Below are 22,931 nucleotides of genomic sequence, written 5' to 3' on the forward strand. Positions count from 1 at the left end.
CTTTGAAAAATATATTATTCTTGAGGAAGGAAAAAAAAATGTTGACCTAGCAGTAAGGATGTTATCCTTGGGCATTTCCCAGAGACTCGGTCACCAAATGGGAGGTCTGGCCCATGGAGAACTCCTTCCTAGTGGCCATTAATTCCCAGAAATTCTTGGGACTTTCTGTGTCACGTAATTCCTCACACACAAGGCCTCTAATCTGATGTTCTGTGTAACTTTGTTTACCAGAGAGAGAGAGAGAGAGAGAGAAGAAAATAGGAGAAAATTGAGGAGGAAAAAATAAATCAAAAGAAATAAATCATAGGAGGAAATGGGCAAATTACATTTTATCTATGTAATAGAGAATATATGCTGCTATAAAATTTGCCTTTCAAAAAACTTAATATTATTGAAAAATTCTCTCAGTGAAATGTTAACTTTTTAAATTAAAACTTATTTGTATTGAGCTATTATTTACATATAACATTAGATAAATTTAAAGTGTACAATGTGTGGATTTGATATGTTTATCTATTGCAATATAATTACCAATGTGCTATTATATAACACCTCTTTCATGGAATATACTGATATCTCTTTTGTGGTGGAACAATTAAGATCTAGTCTCTTAGCAACTTTGAAGTTTATAATACAGAATTGTAATCACTATGCTGTGCATTAGATCTTCAGAACTTAATTATCTACAAATTAAAATGTCAACATTTTAAAAGTAGAATTTAAAGAGGAATGCATCAAATAATTCCCAATTTTATTTTAAAACATTGAGCACTATAAATATGAATCTAAATATTAATAATATTATACCTTGGTAACAATACTTGTAGATTATCTGTATTTACTTCTGTGTTTTCCTGTATTTATTATTATACTATATTGCCCTTCAAGGTAACATGTACTACTTTGAAAGTAGAATAAATTGTTATATATTTCCAAAATATCTGTTTACCTTTTGTGTGAATTTTAAGCGCATGTAAAATACACCATTAAAATTAATAATTGTGATTATTTTGATTGATGACAGAAAGATAGCTTGAATTATTAGTATGTATTTCAACTATATGTTCTAATATATGATATGTAGGTACCTAATTAAGAGTCATTAGTATGTGGTTTATTTATTTAATTTTTAAGAAGATTTTATTTATTTATTTGACAGAGAGAGAGAGGGATCACAAGTAGGCAGAGAGGCAGGCAGAGAGAGACAGGAGGAAGCAGGCTCCCTTCTGAGCAGAGAGCCCAGTTCGGGGCTTGATCCCAGGACCCTGAAATCATGACTTGAGCTGATGGCAGAGGTTTAACCCACTGAGCCACCCAGGGGCCCCGCAAATGATATATTTTAAATAGAAACAGCAGAACAAATAGAATTTGATGTGGTATGCCTATTTATAGAGTCTCACGTAGTCAATAATCTCTCTAAAGCTAACACATTACCATAACAGTGCATCACTATAAATGAGCCTTAAAAACATAAATATCCACTGTTTACCCAAAATTCTATCCATGATTTTGTCACTTATACTTGACAAAACAAGAGCCACCAGTGAAAAGGGAAACACGATGCTTTCACCTGACTTGGGAAATGTTTCTGACTTAGGTGATGCTGCCGTCTACAGTACGATCTGATCTTGTGATCCTCCCGTGAATGAGTCAGCCCCACGAGCAGCCCCATGGTTGAGAGCCTGACTGATGGTCATGGTGAACATGGACCAGGCAAAGCATGCCATGTGCTTGGATGAAGATTTAAGGATCCCACCACAGACCTTCTCTTTTAATGCCCTGTTGTTCTACTCCCTCTGGCCACCAGAGTCAAAGGCACCTGCCCCTTATCCCCCAGGCATCTTCAAGGGCCATGCACAGAGCAGGACATAAATGCTCATCTACCAACAAGAGATTTTCTGGCGTCACCAGCTTCCTCCGTGTACTTTCTGTCAAGTTTCCAGAAGGCCGAGGTTGTGTCCTACCCTCTTTAACAGTTCTTTGCAGTGCCCACAGGGATGTTCTGCTTGCAGTAGATCTTTAATTAGTATTTGTTTTGTGTAATTCTAATTGAATGGGGCGGGTAATGAATAGAAGGCGGAGTCCTCCTATCAATAGGAATCCATGGTAACTTCATGGGTATTTGGTGTTACGCGTGCCAAGGGCCAGTCCAAGAAGAGGAGCTACTAGAAAATCCCTGGAGTCAGTGACTCAATAGGATGGACTCCTGCAGAGAGGAAAAAAGCAACCCAAGACTTTAAGGGGCACATAAGGCATTGTTCCTTGCCAAGAAGATTTGAGGACCAGAAACTCAGAATAAAGACATCATTTTTGATTCGATACTGAGACGACTATGTTAAGTGATTTTTTTTTTTAATTACAAAAGTGTCCCATTTAATTTCTTATTTGCTGATAAAACTGTACAGGTACCATAGTTCCTGAAGATAAGTAGATATCAAAGTATCAGAGGAAAAAGAAAATGACCAGAAACATACCATGACAGATGAAATTTTTTAGAGGATATTCAACAATGTGACACTCGTTAAGATTTCTATTCCAGGGACGCCTGGGTGACTCAGTGGGTTAAGCCTCTGCATTCGGCTCAGGTCATGATCCCAGGGTCCTGGGATCGAGCCCCACATCGGGCTCTCTGCTCCACAGGGAGCCTGCTTCCCCCTCCCCTCTCTGCCTGCCTCTCTGCCTATTTTTGATCTCTGTCTGTCAAATGAATAAATAAAATCTTTAAAAAAAAATTTCTATTCCAGTGAAATCATCCACAGTGTGTCCAAAAATAACTCTAAATTTTGATTCTTTTAAGAGGCAGTTTTATCCAGGGTAGTATAGACATAATATGTTCTCTGAACTTATTCACATTTGGGTGGAGGAAGAGAAAAATCTTATATCAGGGAAAACAAGAGGATGAAATTGTGCTAAGTGATATTAATTAGCTATCCATAGAAATCTAGGGACTCTTTAAACCACTGATGGAGTGACCTTGAGTAAGCTTCACAATTCTTGGCATGGACAGAGAGCATATTGATCCCTTGGGCAGGTTAAATGAAATCCTATATGGTTATAGGAAAATATGCTTTCTTTTTTTCAGAAATAGAGGAACTCTTGAAGTCTATTGAATATAAGAATGGCTTGTTGGGCTTATTAAGATAAATAGAGATTCCTAGTTATCCCTCAGAGATTCTGCTTAAGCAGATCTGGGACAAGGTTGGGATTTGCATTTTTGACAAGAACCATAGGTAAGTTAGATGTAGGTGTTTCCTGTGTGTGCTGAGAAATGCAGACAGATGAAAGACAGACAGACATTCGTGTCAAGTAGATGCCCAATCTCCCCACACTCCTGCAAGGAAGGGTGAGTCCCCTGGGTTCTGGATGGCTTCGCGTCCACATCTTTATGATGGGAGAAACATCAACAGCTGTGGAATTTGAGAATGTAAAGACCCCTGCCCAGTGGATGAACCACTGGTCTTCATCCCCTCCAGTACCAGAAGCCCACTTGCATCACCACTTTGTAAAGACCATGGTAGTAGCAAGGCAAAGCAGGGCAAGAATGGAGAAGTTGGCATGTTAGCTATGTTAGCATCTTCATGCTTGAGGACTGGCTGCTTTGGTATTGGACACAAATGGTTTGAACCGGGCACTGGGAGAAATGCTCAGCAAAGATGGCACCTACCATTGGTGCATCAGCACCACCTGCACCTGCTAATCTGGACATTTAGAACAATAGTGAATGAAGAGAAGAGAAGTCATACAAAGCAAACAAAACCACCCTCCTCACTACCCAGTCTAGGGCGTGTGTTCTGCACTCTCGGTGCCTGTCAGAATGCCCCTGGACCCTACTGCCAGCCAAGAGTGAGCAACAGGTCAGTTCAGAGGGAAAATACTTCTACAGTATCGCCTGAGTGTTCACACTACCCTTCTTCCAGATGGGTGGTTCTTAAGAATTGGGGTCACCTACAATTTGAGAACCTGATGAAGTTGTAGATTTTCTTTTTTTTTTAATTCTTATTTAAACTTTTTTTTTTTTTTAAGATTTATGTATTTATTTCAAAGAGAGAGCATGATCATGGGAAGAGGCAGAGAGAGAAAACATCCAAACACACTCCTGCTAAGCACGAAGCCAGACACAGGGCTCAATCCCATGACCCATGAGATCAGGACTTGATCCAGACACTCAACCAACCGAGCCTACCCAGCCCTCGGAGTTACAGATTTTCAATGATAAGTTACACACTCACATTTTTGTATACAATTTCCTAGGGTTCACAGAAAACTCCCCCAGTGGAAGTCCATTCTTATAAAACCCAGTGGTTCTAAATATTAAGTTTTTATTGTTACATTTTGTCAGACCGTTAAAGATCCTAGTCACATAATTTAGTCACCTATTAAGTTGCTCACACCAAACATCTCTGAGACTTTATGCTCTCTACTTCTAGTAAAGAATCCTGAACAAAAGTGCCCTTCAGTTTCTAGCTGAATTTGTGGTCAAACTATTGCGGATCAAATAGTTCCTGACATCAAAGGGCCTGGTCTTCATGAAACAACGAGAAAACCTTCTCTCAGGTCTGTATATCAAAAAGAGCTATGTCTCCCCTGAGTAAGTGTTTATGTTGTGTGGATGCCAAGAATTACATGACAAGACGTGCTCTCCTTCCCCGAGTGTCATGGGACTGGCTTTTCGCCTCACCCCTGGGGAGAAGCCTCAACTTGGCTTCCTTTTATTTTTTTTTCCCTTCATCCTGATTTTCTCACTTATTTTTCAAAAATTTATTGACTAAGAAAGATGTTCACTGAGGACCTGTGAGACCCAAAATAAAGGATTCATTTCTCTTGTCTCCGGGGACTTTTCTTACTGAATTCAGAAGCTCTTTCTCTCTCCCTGGTTCTTCATACTGTTCTCCTCCCCTTCAGTTCTCTCCACCCAACTCCTTCCCCAGGAAAATTTTTCAAAGACTATTCTTCATGGGTGGATGCATCTCTGGAAATGAACAAAGCATTCCCGAAGGTTTACGGTGATGCAGAGATGGCTGTCTGCCCTCAGCCTATGAAATGATGAAAAATGAAAAATAAACATGCACAAATATCAGGTAAGTAAAATTGTATGGTGACTAGTTAAAACATGTGGCTTTTTATAGGCCTTTTCAAAAAGCTTCCTCAAAACTCTTTTTTTTTTAAATAGAGAACCACCATAAAGAGGCAAGTACATTTCGTGTCGTTTTTCCTTATCTATATTTCTTGCTGAATTATAGCATGACCTCTGGTATGATGCTTTCTGCTTCCAAATCGGGTGTGCTAACTACACTGCCTGTTTAAAAATGTTTTATTACACAGCCAACAGTTAACCAATGCATGGGTCCTTTTAGAGACGGGTTTGTATAAAGTGTCAGCCATTATATAGCAGGTGTAAATAACATGGCCAGTTGCTACGCTCAACAACACTTTGGGATATAATACATTCCACGAGAATTAGACTCACCATTATAACTCAATAACCCTCACCTCCAAGAATCAACCATCGTTTATCTTCAAAGAAATTACAGCTTTTTATTTTCTCCCCTGAGAGGCATCCAATTTTAACAAAGCTATTCCGGGTCTAGTGTTACTACACAAGGGAACTGGCTTCTTAGTAATTCATGAAGGAAGAGTTAGAACTAATTAGGTTCCTTGGCCAAAATTAAGACACAAATGATCCCCAAATTGACCCTTTTAAGTGTAGCATCCAAGATGTTTGCAGCTGTTGACAACAAGAAAGCCGATGATAAATTATAACAATTGGAGAAAACAAAATCAAACAAGTTTTTAGTTCATAATAATATGGAAGACATTAAGATGAGATCAAAGGAAATTTCAGTAGTTGCAAATCAAACAAGAGGAGAACACAAAGCGACTTCTTGTCTTTAGCTTAAGGGCAAAAAACCAGGGCCTTGGAAACAACATTTGTTTCCCCAAAATAAAGACAAAAGAAGGAGAAATGAGTCTGTGTTACCCTACTTATCAAACAAAGGTTTTCTTTTCTTTCTTTCTTTTTTTTTTTTAGGGTACATTCATTAATTTATTCCTCATCATCAGTTAACTGTAAGACATTCCATCAATAATACTAGTGATCATTTTAATAACAATAGAAACACCAATAACAATAAGAAATATTTATATAGGTCTTATATGAGTTGAGTACTACTGTAAGCTCTCTTAGCATATTATCTCCTTCAATGTGCATATGAAGTAGGTATTAGTCTCCTACTGCTGACTAGGAAACCAAGGCATATGAAGCTTTAACAAGTCACTTAAAACAAAGGTTTTCTTAATTTTGGCTTCCAATGTGCTGGTGTTACCATAGGTGCCAACTTGTGTTTGAAGTGGATAGCCTCCCCTTGCCACCCATGAATCAGTAAAAAGAAAATGTTAAAAGGGCAATTTCTTTCCAATGGGGTTTCTATCATTTGAACTCTTTTATTATCTCAATTTAAATTCAGTTTTGTAGGTCTTGATGTTTGGTGAGAAAGTCCTGTCAGCTACAATACAAGCATCGGAGAGGATAGTACGTGAAAGCGGACTTGAAAATTGGTAAAACAATTATTCCTTAACTCTTTCTCAGATATTGATTACTCAGGCTAATACCCCCTGGGAGTCATCCCAGGGATTTCCCTCTTTTCCCTCACTTTTCTCTAGAATTCACTGATTTGTCAGTGTTCCATCATTTTATTTCACTCGTTCACCATTCAAGGCCCCAAGGCCATGTCATCGTTCAGAGTTTGATTTTTGAGCCCTAGAAGTAGACTAAGTAGCACAGAAAACCCTTTCTAGTTCAGTGCATGGTTAGTAGTGTTGATTATGGAGTTCAGCTGGTTCAGGGAATTCCCAGCAACACCCCACCCCCAAGCACCCACTGTGTGACTTAGTGGAACCTCCATGGTAATGCAGGCCTGGGCGCTTAGTGTGGGAAAGCTCTGAAGATGACAGACTGCTCTTGTTGTCGTTAGTACTACAACCAGCTATAACATCATCATTGTTGTTGTTGTTGTTGCTTCAGTTGTCATCTTGCCACAGCACTGAGAAAGCCCCAAACCTTTCTTAATTAAACAGCTATAAAGAAACCGGGAACATGGAAGCCTGTGAACTAGATCCAGGCTTGACAGGGTTCCACTTCTGTTTCCGGCATTGGGAAGAAGTTTGCAGCAACTCCATGGCAGGTGAAACTGGGATGAAATACATTCAAGCTTAAGGACAATGTGGAAGACCTTTCATATCCTCTACAGCATGAATGAAGGGGGACGGGGTCAAGACCAACCTCGATGCTAGGTATTAAAGCTCTCAAGGTCAACAAAACCTGCTTCTGAGTCTCTACAAAGCTGCATGGATGTCACCAAGGGGCTGGTGAATAAGGCCATCTGGTGTACAGAAACTCAAACTGAGGGAAATAGCAGGTCTCCGTGACCACTGGAAGCAAGACCCTTATATTCAACACAATCTGTGAGAAATCCCCCAGGATGAGCAAAGGGAACATCATCTTGAAGATGCAGGAGGGGACATACCTCGGTCAAATATTTACCACAACCTCTGAAGCATGGTTCAGGAAATGGAGCGTGAGGCAGGCAAAACAAGTGGGAAGCTAGAAGATGTCACTTCTGAGGAGCAACGAAGAGCGAGCGAATCACAATGAGAAAGGCTTCGCAGAAAGGAACACTGGATGAAAAGAAGACAGATTATATGGAAAAAATTTAAGCGAGGTCGATTAAAACACACACTAGAGAAAGAAATAACCCACACTAACAGAGTGGAAAATAAAGTAATTTTAAGCAGATGAATGTAAGTGGGCTACTGGCAGTGTAAAAGAAAACATATGCCAGGGGCACCCTGGTGGCTCAATGCAATAGGTTAAGCATCTGGCTCTTGATTTTGGCTCAGGTCATGATCTCAGGATGTGGGATCCAGCACCATGTCAGACTCTGTGCTCAGTGGGGAGCTGCTTGAGATCTCTTCCTCTCCCTCTGCCCTTTCCCTCACTTGCATGCTCTTATTCTCTCTCAAATAAATAAATAAATCCTCTAAATATATATATAGGGTTGAAAATAATAATTTGATGATAATAATGTGTTTTGAAAGTCTCAGAATGTATTAGTAAAGGTGGGAAGAGAATAAAACATTTGCATTTTTTCCCCTATTACCTAGTAGAGTCAGAGTAAAAGAGAGATTTTATTATTAGTTTTGGAAAATAAAACTTTTCTGAATACTTCAAAATTGTACAATATTCTATACAACCATTGGTTAAAAATAAAATGAATCAAAATTATAAGCTACAAATATAATAACAAAATGAGAATAGAACACATAAAACAGCAAAGCATATAACCAAGGATGTAATCAGAGGAAAATTCGCAGCTTTAAATGCTTTCACTATGAATGAGATTAAACAAAGGTAAGTGAACTGAGTTATTATTAACTAAAGAAGCTCAAACAGAGTGATAACCAGAAAAAGAAGAAAAAGAAGACAAAGACGGGGAAGATGGCAGGAAAGAGGAAGGAAGAAAATATAATTGCAATGGAAATATTTGAACTCATATTAAATCAAAAAGAGGTCTTAAAAAATATACCCTCTTGAAAAAAATTAAATACTATCAGGAAAGTACAAACGGAGAAGAAATTTTTCCCCAAGACACAGAGTATTTTCTTCAAGTTAAAATAATACTAGACTTCGATGGAAGAAATTGAAGAAATGCAAACAAATAGGAAGATATCCACTGTTCAAGGCGGGGGGGGGGAGAATGAATATTGTTAAAATGTCTGCACTACCCAAAGCAATGTATAGATTCAATCCTTATCAAAATTCCAATGACATTTTTTTTACAGAAGTGGAAAAAGATCTTAAAATTCATATGGAACTACAAAAGATCCTGTATGGTGAGGACAACCTTGAGAAAATGGAACAAAGCTGGAGATACCACTTCCTGTTTTCAAACTACACTTCAAAACTATAATAATCATAACAGTTTGGTCCTGGCATAGAAATGTATACCAAAGGAAAATAATTGAGAACCCAGAAATGAGCTTTTGTAAAGGGTCAATTATTATTTGGGAAGGGAGACAAGAATACTCAATGGGGAAAGGACATTCTCTTAAATAAATGGTGCTGGGGAAAGTGGACAACCACATGCAGAAGAATGAAATTGGACCCCTACCTTACATCACTTGCAAAAATTAATTCAACATAAAGACATAGATAGAAGATCTGAAACTGTGACACTCCTAGAGGCAAATATAGGAAAAAAGATTCTTGACATTGGTTTCAGCAATGACATTTTGGATGTAACACCAAAAGTACAAAAGCAATAAAAGTGAAAACAAGCAAATAGGACTATATCAAACAAAGAAGTTTCTGCACAGCATTAGAAGCAATCAACAAAATGAAGAGGCAACCTATAGGATGAAAGAAAATATTTGCAAAATGTGTATTGATAAGGACTTAATATGTAAAATATATAAAGAACTCCTACAACTCAAGGGCAAAAACAAACAAAAAGCAAAAGAAACACAATTTAAAAGTGATTTAAAAATGGACACTGGAACTGAATAGTTTTTTTCAAAGAAGACATACAAATGGCCAACAGGTACATGATATGTGCTCAACATCACTAATCGTCAGGGAGATGCAGATCAAAACTGCAATGAAACATCACCTCATACCTGTTAAAATGGCGGTTATCAGAAAGATGAGGTAACAGGTGTGGGCCAAGATACGGAGAAAAGGGAACCCTTGAGGACTGTTGGTGGGGATGTACATTGGCACAGCCACTCTGGAAGATGGCATGGAGGTTCCTCAAAGAATTAGAAATAGAACAGCCCTAAGATCCAGCAGTCTCATTTCTGGGAGTATCCAAGAAAAAAATTTAAAAAAGGAAAGAAAAGAAAAGAAAAATTTAAAAAAGAAAGAAAACAGAAAACAGAATCTTAAGGAGATATCTACACCTTTTTGTTCATGGCAGCATTAGTCACAAGATCCAAGACATGGAAACAACCCAATGTCAGACAAAGGTTGAGCGCATAAAGGAGATGGATATATATCCATCTTCTTTATATTCACACACACATACACACACAGGAATACTACTTAGCTATAAGAAGGAAGGAAGCTTACCATTTACAAGATGGATGAACTATGTGTACATTATGTTAAGTGAGATAAGTCAGACAGAGAAAGATAAGTACTGTATGATCAAATTTATATGTGGATCTAAAAGAGCCAAATTCGTAGGAACAGAGTGGAATGGTAGTTACTGGAGGGGAGTGTAGTGGGGAAGGGGAGATACTATTTAAAGGTATAAACTTCCTGTTACAAGGCGAGTAGGTTCCAGGGGAATAATGTACAGCATAATAATTACAGTTAATAATACTGTAGTATGTATTTGAAAGTTGCAGAGAGAATTGAGCTTAAATGCTCTTACCATAAAAAAATAATTTTGTGATGTGACAGAGGTGTTAGTTAACTCTACGATGGTGATCATATTGTGATACAGGCATGAGTCAGATCAACATCTTGGACACCTTAAGCTTACAAAATATTGTATGTAATTCTATCTCAACAAAGCTGGACAAAAAGTATTGCCTGGGAAAACCTATGATGGAGCTTGACTATTTTTGAATAAATGGATTTTTTCTGAGAAAATATCAAATGTGTGTGTGTGTGTGTGTGTGTGTGTGTGTGTATGATAGATGATAGATGATAGAGATAGATAGATAGATAGATAGATAGATATAAATGAAACAGGAGTAGTTACCAAAGAAACCAACCAGTGAACCACACACCATAAAGTCTTTGGAGCCAGGCTATTTTACAAATAAGTTTTTCAAAACTTTAAAGAAAGTAGTCCATATATATAACAATTTCATAGGACAGAGAAATGGACAAAGTTATCAAATTTATTTTATCCAGCTAGCAGAAGAGCACTAGACCAATGTATAAAAAATATAACACAAAATAAATTAAAACTCAAGTCCAATTTCATTTGGAAACAGGGATATTAAATGCAATTCAATAATACATGAAAAATTGATTCACCTTGTAAAAGAAGGTTGATCCCCCTAGTGCAAAACTGCCTTAGTACTAGGAAATCTGTTAATATAATTTTATACATGAAGAGAACAAGTGTGAAAAACCAAGCGTCCTACTACTTGCCCAAAAAAAGTTCATTGAATTTTAACATTATCTACTGTTTAAAAAAAAAAAAAAGTTCAGCAATTTCAAATAGAAAAATATTTTCTTGGTATGATTTTTTTAAAAGTCTCAAACCAATAGCTATCACACTTATCACACTTAATTTTAAAATGCTAAACACGCTCTGGTTAAAATCAGGAACACCATAATCATCACTGTTGTTATTTTATATAATTCAGAAAGTTCTGGTTTATGCAATAAAATCTGGGGGAAAAATTAAAATACACCTATTAAGAAGGATAAAGCAAAAGTAATAATTAAAAACTGCAAAAAAAAGTTAAAAATCCAAAATAAATCATTCAGAAAAAACTCAAAGAATAAGAAAGAAATTCAATAAGGTTGAAAAAATTAATCTTAACTTATGCCCCAGAAACATAAAAGCCTTAATAGGCAGGGATCTTGTTCTCAGCACATACATAACACCAAGCATCAAGGGATAACCTCATTAAAGAATTTTATTGTGAAAAAATATTTTTTAAAAACTGAAGGAACAACATGTTATAATCATAGATAAGAACATGATGTGTATATATACATACACATATATACATATACACATATACATACATATATACATATATATACATAAGATATACATGGTGCATATTCATACACATATATACAAATACGTATATGTCCTGTACATATATATGTATATATATTTAGATAATGAGTGAGGGGCAGAGGGAAAGGAAGAGAGAGGTTCTTAAGCAGCCTTCAAGCCCAGTTGGAGCCTGACATGCAGCTTGGTCTCATGACCCTGAGATCAAGATCTGAGCTGAGATCAAGGTCTGAGCCAAAATCAAGAGCCAGACGTTTAACCGGCTGAGCTACCCTGGTGCCCCCATGATGAATATTTTAACATGCCTCTTTTCCAGAGTGAATACATAGTTCTAATGGAGATGTACTCAAAATTCCAATAAATTTTTTTCTTGGGACTTGAAAACATGATTCAAAACCTCCTGAAAGAATAAACTTGTACAAATAGCTTAGTTATAGTCTATTTTAATAGTTTCAAATGAAGGATTTATGTTTGATATCCACAACAATATCACAAAATAATATGCATGCCATCTTCAAATGTTTTCAAAATTACATCAAAATTGGAGCCCCCAAATTCCTGGTTAACATATTTATTTTTATATTTTCTTTTCAGTTCTTGCTTAAGCATATAAATATCTGTATAAAAAACACCTTTCTGTAGAGTTGTATTCTATTTTGTTTTTAGCAAATGTGAGACAGATTTTTCACTTGACTTTCAAAGTTAGGAAATGTGCTGTCACAGGAGAACATCTAACAGGGGAAGTCAAGGGGAGCTGGGGTGCTCAGTCAGTTAAGCATCTTAGTCTTGATTTTGGCTCAGGTCCTAATCTCAGGGTTGTGAGACTGAGCCCTGAGTCAGGCTCCATGGTGGGTGTGGAGTCTGCTTGAGATTCTCTCTCTCTCTCCATCTCCCCCCTGCCACTACCCCCCTCAACTCATGTCTCTCGCTCAAAAAAAAAAAAAAAAAAAAAAGAAGAGAGGTGGTTGCCTTTATGATACACAAACACACCTGAAATATCAGCAAATTTTATTTTAACAACAATACATTTTTAGTAATTACTAATTTAGTATTTAGTAATGAAGGCAGAGAATATTCTGGAAACTCCATCTTCAACAGTTTGTGGCTCTTCCAACTAGCAGTGATAGGTGGCTACACTGCTTGCAGATATGGCTGGACTTCACAGACTTCATGAAAGAAGATTATTTTAAAAATTGTTTTCAAATGAAAAATTAAGAGAAAACGTTTATCTATGTTCTCTGTCTCAGTGTTCCAAATTAATCTATCCTATCCTACAGTATTTTAGTACATATAGTGGAAATGCAGTGACATCTTACTCTTTTTGCAGGAAAGGAATTTTATAATAAGGAAGACTTGCCCACTTCAGAACTAAGCCAGAAATGGGTTGTGGTTTGCCGCAGCGTGCATAGGGCTCAGCTATGGGAACATCGAGAGAAATGTCAGATGGTACAGTACCAAAGAAAAGATCAAAATCAGGGCCTTGACGACTTATCTGCACCTACTGCGGCATTAGTCACTATAGGCGAGATACGGAAACAATCCAAGTGTTCCTCATGAATGAATGAATAAAGAAAACATCCTAAAAATGGAATATTACTTGACATTAAAAAAAGAAGGAAGTGCTGCCATATGCAATAATGTGGAATGGACCTGGAGGACACTATGCTAAGTGAGAGTAGCCTGACATGGAAAGACAAATACTGCATGATTCCACTTACATGAAATAGCTAAAATAACCAAACTCCGAGAAGAAGAGAGTAGAATTGTCATTGCTAGAGGCTGCAGGAAGGGGGAAATGGGGGGTTGTTCAACGGGTATAGACTTTCAGACACACAAACAAGTCCTAGAGACCTGCCGTACCAAATAGTGCCTAGGGTTAACAACGCTGTGTTGCATGCATAATATATTTGTTAAGAGGGTAGATCTCACACGGATGTTCCTACCACCAAAAAAAGGCAGGGGGAGGGGCACCTGGGTGGCTCAGTTGGTTAAGCGTCTGACTTCGGCGAAGGTCATGATCCCAGGGTCCCGGTTAGAGCCCCTCATGATCTGCTCAGTGGGAAGCCTGCTCCTCCATCTCCCCTCCTTCTGCTTGTGTCCCCTCTCGTGGTGTCTCTCTCTGTCTAATAAATAAATAATATCTCTTTTTTTAAAAAGGCAGGGGTTCTTTAAGAAACTTTTGAGGTTTCATTTCTTTTGATGGCTGCATAGTATTCCTGTATATATACCACATCTTCTTGATCCTCAGTGATGGACATCTAGGTTCTTTTCATAGTTTTTGGCTATTGTGGACTGCTGCTATAAAACATTCGGGTGCATGTGCCCCCTTGGGATCACTACTTCGTATCTTAGGTAAATACCCAGTAGTGCAATTGCTGGGTCATAGGGCAGTTCTATTTTCAACATTTTGAGGAACCTCCATGCTGTTTTCCAGAGTGGCTGCACCAGCTTGCATTCCCACCAACAGTGTAGGAGGGTTCCCCTTTCTCCGCATCCTGCGCCAGCATCTGTCATTTCCCGACTTGTTGATTTTAGCCATTCTGACTGGTGTGAGGTGAAATCTCTGTTTTTTAACAAGGCAGGGGTTCGAAATTAAGAGAAAGACAAAATCATATGATCTCCCTTTGAGGAGTGGTGATACATGGAGGCTTAAGTGGGTAGAAGAAGAATAAATGAAACAAGATGGGGATTGGGAGGGAGACAAAACCATCACTCTTAATCTCACAAAACAAACTGAGGTTGTGCCGGGGGGAGGGGGTTTGGGAGAGAAGGGGGTGGGATTATGGACATTGGGGAGGGTAATGTGATTTGGTGAGTGTGTGTAAACCTGGTGATCACAGACCTTCAAAATAAAAAATTGCAAAAATGTCCAAATTTATCCAACTTTTGCATATATCAAACCTTATCGTGCAGATTTTCTGTGTGTATCATTGCATATATCAAATATGTGCAGTTTCTTGTGTATCAGTTATAGTTCAACAAAATTGCTTTTTTTAAAAATAATATAGGTAAACAGTGAAGTCAAAGAGAAGAGACCAAGACATATGGGGAAAAAACAACACTGTTCTCACAGTTACGCACAAACCATAAAATAAACACGGTGTGATGAGAAGCATCCAGTTCATGTAAACATACAGAATGTTCTCACATGTAAGTCCAATCAGAGGCACAATTAACTCTATGGACCAAAGTCAAAGTGATGGGGCTGAACATCCCCGGAATGAGCCAGTTCCCTTCGATGCTTTCATGCTCCCATTAATATGCGGCAGATACAGCTTTCTGACTTTTAAGGATGGTTTATTCCTCTGGTGAAGATTCATATGAGTTGAAATGATACAGTCCTGTTTTATTACTTGTGCTTAATGCCCTTGACCCTACAGAAAATCCAGATTCGTATGAAAAGCCAAAGTCAGATTCTATCTCCAAAACTCACATAATCTTGGGGATTCTGTGATTTTTTTTCCTGGCATCTAAAATTCTGTATCTAAACATGCTTCCCCTGTGGACCTTAATTACTTATGGGGAGAGCAAGTGCTCTGATGTGTTGGCCACGTCTGTGGGCAGTTGTGATGGGAACCTGATGTGCTGCAGGCTGACGGCCCACCGGGCACCTTGCCTTTCTTCTCTCTGCAAGCCTACATTCTTTTTAATTGCAACATGCTGTTTCTGGTTCTTGACTGAGCCCCTCTGCAAAAACACTGTTAACTAAAGGCCTGCAGCATCTTTGAAGTAATAATTCATTTTTTCTTATATCGACCAAAATCTAGTAGGGCCTCTGGGGCATTGATAGCCCAAAGAAGCACAACGATGTGTCCTTGACAGAGAAGAATCAGACAATTTTTTTTCCAAGTTCTTCAGAGAGAGAGAGGTTCCATGATTTCTCAGGTAACCCATTTCATTATCTTTTTAAACTCCAGCGGTATTCTGGTGTCCAACTAACCCCACTGTGTGGAAAACAGAGCTTCCCCCTCTGCCATAAACAAACAAAACTAACCCATAGCACTCTGAACACAATGAGATTCTCCCCCCAACTTTTGCATCATGGTCTTATCATCAAGATTCTAAGTGTGTGACATAGATTGTTCCTGACTTTGTCTACACACACACACACACACACACACACACACATAACTAACAACTATTCAAGAATAAGACATCACGGCGAGAATCCTAAAACATGGGCTGAGGCTGAAGAACTGCCCCCACCACAGGTACCAAGCCTGGACTTTTTCGAGGGCAGGAGAAATGGCTACAAACTCATCACATTGCCCCTCCCCCAGGCGAGCACAACACCAGGCAGAGAGGTCTCTCCGGAGCCTCCAGGTCCTCCAGAGGGACAAGAGAACCCAGGGGGACAACCAGTCCCCACCCGGATCCTGCATAGTGGGTCACTTTTCAGAAGTCCCTACTCTGATCTCCTCCCATGGGGTTCAGGGGAGTCTGCGGGACTCAACTGCTGGGAAGAGCTGAATCACAGTGCCACCCGCAGGGGATCAGAGGGGCTGGGGGGGTCTCCCAGAAGCTGTGCAGCCCAGGGGTGCTTGGGCAGAGAGATGCAAGCAGGCAGAGCTGATTGTCCCCAGAGCAAAACCAGTACAAGGCCTGGAGTGTTCCCACACTAAGCGCAGGTAAGGGGGGATTTGTTCACAGCCAAGACTGAGGACAGCTCCCAGCCCCATCAGTCGCTGTCCCCTCCCCTCCACCTCCTGGCCAGGCGAAGTGGCTGAGACACAGCCTTGCCAGGGGTGGGGAGTGTCTTCTGGCCCCATTCGACAAGAAGGGCTGTGGGACCCAGCTGCACTCAAGCCACGAGGCAGGTGGACAGACCTGATAGTTTATAGAGCAAAGCCAGTGGCCCTGGTCCATCAGAGAACTTGGGGTGAAGGTCAGACTTGGGTTAAGACAACAAACCAAGAGCCTTACCACCTTTACAACTGTTTCTCCCACTGGGCCCAGCAGAGAGTCTCACCCATAGCCCTGCTCGTGCTGAATACAGCCTTCAGGCTCTCTGATCCGAGAACCTAACCAGAGCCCACCAAGCTGTGCAGCGAATTCGATAGCCATATATAGAGAAGCAGTTAAATAGAGAGCACAGCCCACAGCTCCCCTATCTGCTGGTGGCCTCGTCTGACCAGGGAATTTGATGTACACTCTGGACTGAATCAAGTCCCCTAGCAATGTGTTATACAAGCCCTGGGTCCTGTCCTATTACCCTGCTAGGGTAGGGAAACTAGTTTATAGCTCTATCTACTACTGCATATAATACCCAGTACTGGCCATCTGGTAAGCCTGACTAGAGAATGCAGGTAACTACAGAGCCCTCCCACTGCCCCCATTGGGTAGAAAACTAGCACTTCTGTCCAGGGGGGTCTCAATAGACCATAATAGCAATGTCCACCTGCCCAAACACAATACCAATAAACAACTCAAACTGCACTAACTGGTGAAGAACTACCTGTGCTAATGAAAAACTATAAAGTCTAGAAGAAGAGCCCAATTACACAAATGCACAGTTACCAATGCAGCACAAGCAACAAAATAAGAAATCAACAAGTGGGACTATAACAAACTTTAAAGCTTCCACACAGCAAAAGAAACTAGCAACCAAGTGAAAAGACAGCCTATGGGATGGGCAAAAATTTTGTGAATCATATATCTGATAAGAGATTAATATCCATAATATTTTAAGAACTCCTACAACTCAATAGCAAAAAAATCAAATAACCCAGTTAAAATGGACAAAAGATTTGAACAAACATTTCTCCAGAGATGATATATAAATGGCTAACAGATACAGGAAAAGATGCCGATCATCATTAGTCATTAAGGCAGTGCAAATTAAAACCACACTGAGATGTCATCTCATGCCAGTTAGAACAGCGGTCACCAAAAATATAAGAGATAAAAGCGGGCAAGTATGTGGAGAAAAGAAAATCCTTGTGCACCATTGGTGGGACCGTAATTTCATCCACTATGGAAAACACTATTGAAGTTCTTCAAATATTTAAAATAGAACTGTACTATGATCTAAAGGACATGAAAACACTAACTTGGAAAGATATCTGCACCTCCATGGTTTAGCAGCATTGTTTACAAAAGCCAAGACATGGAGACAACCTAAGTGTCCATCAATGGATAAATGGATCGAGAAGTTGTGGTGCATAAAACCAATGGAATATTATTCAGCCACTAAGAAAAGAAAATCTGACCCTTTGCAATAACATGGATGGAATTTGAAGGCATTATGCTAAGTGAAATAGGTCAGAGAAAGTTCTATGCTCACTTGTATGTGGGATCCAAATAAACAAATGAACCAAAGAAAAAGAGGTCAGAGTGTGGCGGTTACCACAGGTGACGGGTGGGGAGATGTGGAAGGAAGGCGGTGAAACGTACAAACCTCAGGTAGAAGATAAATAAGTACTAGGGACGTAATGTACATGATGACGATAGCCAATACTGCCGTGTGATCTATTAAAAGTTATTAAATGAGCAAATCCTAGGAGCTCTAATCGCAAGAAGAATTTTTTCCCTTGTCCCTTTCTTTTTATTGCATCTATATGAGGAGATACGTTAGCAGAATTTATTTTGTGAACATTTCATTATGTCTGTAAATCAAGCCATTATCCTGCATGCCTTAAACTTATACAGTGATGGATGTCATTTGTTTCTCAGTAAGACTTTGGGGGAGGGAAGGCCAAATTTCAATCATCTTAATAACATGAGCAAGTGGTGTGAGAAGGTCACTAGAATCCATAACATGCTTACAGAGATTGACCTCAAGTCTTCCTGGGTTATCTTTTGTGGATTTTGAAAAGCATTGCATGAAATTAAACAAATGTTTAAAGGGTATTGAGGAAAACTTTTTTTCCTTCCAAATTTTAAATTACAGAAAGATACTTGGAAGAAGAAATAAATCTTGGTATGCTTCATTTTCAGTCTCTGCCAGTTTTCTCATCTCTGAAAAAAAGGTAGTTTGACTGCCATTCTGATTCTACAATTTATTTCTATTTATAGAACATTCAGGCTTTTAACATCACCAGCCACATTGTCTGCTTTTGAAGAACCATAGCGGACCTCTCGCATTACAGACTAAGTGAACCATGGTGGTGGGATATGTTTTTAAAAATTCTTACAATGATTTGAGCTTTTCTCATAAATTGGGTAATAAAGTAAAAAAATAAAGAGAGAAAGAGAGAGAGAGATTCTAAGTGAGTTCATTTTAAAAACGACCCTGATTCAGTATCCAGCTTATGTTTTCTACCATTGAAATGGAATCATTGATCAAGTTCACAATTTTGAAATAATGAGGTTTCTGGACCAGAAGCCATGTGTCTACTCTAGTTCTATTATTGGTCCAATTGAACAAATAATGAAAATTGCAACCATAGGCAACGCAGAAGTCAGCTACAGACCAGTCATGGATGTACGGGTGACTCTTAATCTCACAAAACAAACTGAGGGTTGCTGGGGGGAGGGGGTTTGGGAGAAGGGGGTGGGATTATGGACATTGGGGAGGGTATGTGATTTGGTGAGTGCTGTGAAGTGTGTAAACCTGGTGATTCACAGACCTGTACCCCTGGGGATAAAAATATATGTTTATAAAAATAAAAAATTTAAAAAAAAAAAAAAAAAAAAGAAATACATACGCCTCCAGGGAGATGCCCTTCATTATCTTTGTTCTTATTCTCAACTTGTGTACTTGCCCAGGAAGCAATAGAAAAGACTGAGAGAACCATTCTAAGAAACTCAAATCTAACTTACACAACTGCACAACAGATTTGAAACATGTGAGTTTGCTTGGGCTGCCGTAATAAAGTACCAGAGGCTCGGTGGTTCCTACAACAGAAGTTTATATTCTCCCAATTCTAGAGGCAAGAAGTCCAAGCTCAGGATGCCAGCTGGGTTGGTGTCTTCTGAGGCCTCTCCTTCGCTTGCAGACGCCTGTCTTCTTCCTGTATCTTTCCATAGTCCTCCCTGTGTGCATGTCTGCATACCTCATCTCCTCTCCTTATAAGGAAACACGTCATATTGGATTAGAGTCCATCCAAATGATCTCATTTTTAACTTAGTTATCTCTGTAAAGACCTTGTTTCAAAATTCAGTCACATTCTGTGGGCTGGGGATTAAGACTTCCCACACACGAATTTTGGTGTGGGGGAGCATCATTCCATCCATAGCATATAGGAGGCACCAACATTGCTGCGTTTCTCAAGGGAATGATGAGGCTATTCAATATCTCTGATAGAGGTGAACATCACTGACCGATTAGTCTCTAAAAAGTTGAAATGGGAAAAATGAATTGGGTTTCCTCATGGGTCTGGGTGGTGAGCAATTCTTGCTGAAAGGGGTTACTATTTCATTGGCAATACGGCGGACATATCACACAGGGAGTCCCGTAATGATATTCATCTGCTTCCTCCCTGAGCTCATCTTTGACGGAAACCCTTCTCTTTATATGTCTGGCAACAAGATGAATGGCAGCTTTGCTGCGACTAGGTTGAATAACTTTGAGTTACTGCATGGAGCAAACTACTTTTCTGACAAGAAAAATGAAATGTGACGGGGTAACACTGGGTTTCAAAAGTCCTCCTCAATGCCTTATTCATACTGCATATAAGCATAACCTGGTGCAATGACAAAGAAAAAAAGGTGCCCGTTTCTGAGGAACAAGCAAACAGGGATCGATAGACATGAATTAAAGGAAGTCTAAATGCTAGAAATTAGAATCAATGATGCTTTGACAAATACTAGCTTTGAAGCTTTTATATATATATATATATATATATATATATATATATATTAATTCCTAATACTTTTGTAAAGTTATGTCTTAATATGTTGGAAACATTCTTCCAATTTTTATCACAACAGGTTTGATCTGTTCCATATGTTTTGAAAGACTGTGAGATGTTTCCCAAATCAAATCCACACATCATAGTTAAAACTCCTCTTCTTCCTCACAATCATGTCACTACTGTTCTTGATAAAACAGTGCAAAAAATTAAAGCCTTTTATAGAATGGTCTATTTCCTTATTATCGTTAAAGTCTCTGCTAGAGAGACATAAATCTGACTTGCAGAAGGTAAAACTAGCCAAAGGGTCACTTTATGTAGACACCTAAATGATGTGTAGATGTCCTGTCTGAAGAAAAACTTAGAAGGGATCTCGAACATGGGATCTACTGTTCCAGCTACATGTGGTCTCATGTCTCCAAGTCAGATAGTTGCAAGGCTATTTCCTGCCTCTCTTTCCTTTAAACCTTGAAATATTCACCCTGGTGAGAACCTACTCACTACAGATCTGCCCAGTGAGTGTCAAAATCTTCTAAAAGTTTTACATCTGCAGGAGTAAAAATAACATTCATTCATTAAATATACCTTTGGCTCTCAGTCTTCTGGGTATTGTGTGAGATTAGCACTTCTCAACCAGGGGCTGTTACCCCTTCGCCATGACAAGGGACATCTGCCATGCCTAGGGACAGTTTGTGTTGTCACAAGAAGGAGGAGGTTTATTACCAGCAAATAACAGGTACAGACCAGAGATTCTGCTACACATCCCACCATGCACAGAATGGCCCCTCCAACAACGAATTATCTGGTCTAAAACTCCAATAGTGCCAGGGGTGAAAAATCTTGGAAGTACAAGGAAACTCAGAGATGAATAGAAATTCATAAGGGCACAGAAACTCACCCAGCTGAGCCCAGTCTAAATGGCCAGTTAGAAGAACAAAGAGTTAACTAGCTATTATGTCAAGCCACTAAGTTTGGGGTGATTTGTGATATAGACAGAGCTAACTAATACAAATTGGTAATTTAAAATAGCCCAGATGACAGTGCCCAGAATGACCTTGTAAAGCTACCAGAGATGAGCATGGAAGAAAGTCAGTTTTAAGGGATGGTGGAGAGACAGACAGAGTCCACACAAGTGATGGAGGCATCAGACAGGAAAGGAAATCAAAGGAGACCAAGTGGTGGAGGTGTAGGGGGTGGGGTCAACAGAAGCAAGAAAGATAAAGTGAAAGTGAAAAGAAAATTTCAGGAAAGGGGGAAAAAACAATCGGATGTAAGAGATGGGTCAATAAAGAAGTGAAAGGGGCCAAGCAGTTCCTCCTTTAAGTTGTTGCCTTCAGGCAAAAATGGAGCTAGACTGTAGGACTTGGATTTCAACGCCATGAACCAGAGTGGGCCCTGGACACTTGGCTGGTCTCTGGAAAGAAGACATCATAGAGATTTGGGACTCTAGTCAATCAGTGCCCATAAAGCCAGAAATAAGGGCACCCCTTCTGGCAGCAGCTAGAAGGGCAGCTCCTCTGGATAGGAAAGACATCAAAGGAAGAGGGCAGCACTGGGATTCTAGCAGAGCTTACAGTTCATCTGTGGCATGGAGCTCTGTGATATGATACTGTTAGGTAGGGACATAGACTCTGGAACTTCTCCAACCAACATTGTCCAAAGAGAAGGCTGGAAAAAAAATGAATAAACAAGTCTATACCAGCGATGAATGCTTTAGAATTGGAGCTCACGAGACTGGCCAAATTGAGCGACCAATGGCAAAACAGTCATTTAGGGGAACCTCCCTTCATATAGCAAGCATTTGGGGGAAGCGACAAGGGTCCCATGGAGACAAAAAGGGAACAGCAAGGCAGAAGAGATCCAACCACACATACATGAAGGGTCACCCTATTCAGCGGGAGAAGGTAGATGAATCCCTGGAAAGCCAGGTTGACCAGTCCGTGAGTAGAACATGGCCACCAAGAACCCTTCCTCAGAAGATGAAAGAACAGGTCTTTGGGGAAACTTGGCATTCGTGTCACTCTCCAGGTGAAGACCCTGAGCCTTGCTGACATTGTACCTGAGCCCATAACTGCCTACTTCTGGTGTGAGTGGATGAAGGCACACAGCTGACAATTGGAGAGGTGGTTCATATTTGTCAAAGACAAAGTCTTAGCCACTGGATGAAATCCGTGCTCTGAGAACAGCTGATATCCCATAAGACCAAGACTTTGGGGCTGAGAGATTCAGCTTTTATAATGGAAAGTGACCGCCAAATGGTCGAATTTATAAAGCTGATCAGTGGGGGGGGGGGAATCACACAAATATTCATTTTTCCTGAACTCCTAGTCTAGGAATTTTTTGACTATACTCTGTTCTATTTAGATATTAATATTAA

Source organism: Mustela putorius, unplaced genomic scaffold, assembly GCF_011764305.1.
Source record: "Mustela putorius furo isolate JIRA1106 unplaced genomic scaffold, ASM1176430v1.1 tig00000589_pilon_pilon_pilon, whole genome shotgun sequence".
In the NCBI taxonomy this organism is placed as follows: Eukaryota; Metazoa; Chordata; class Mammalia; order Carnivora; family Mustelidae; genus Mustela; species Mustela putorius.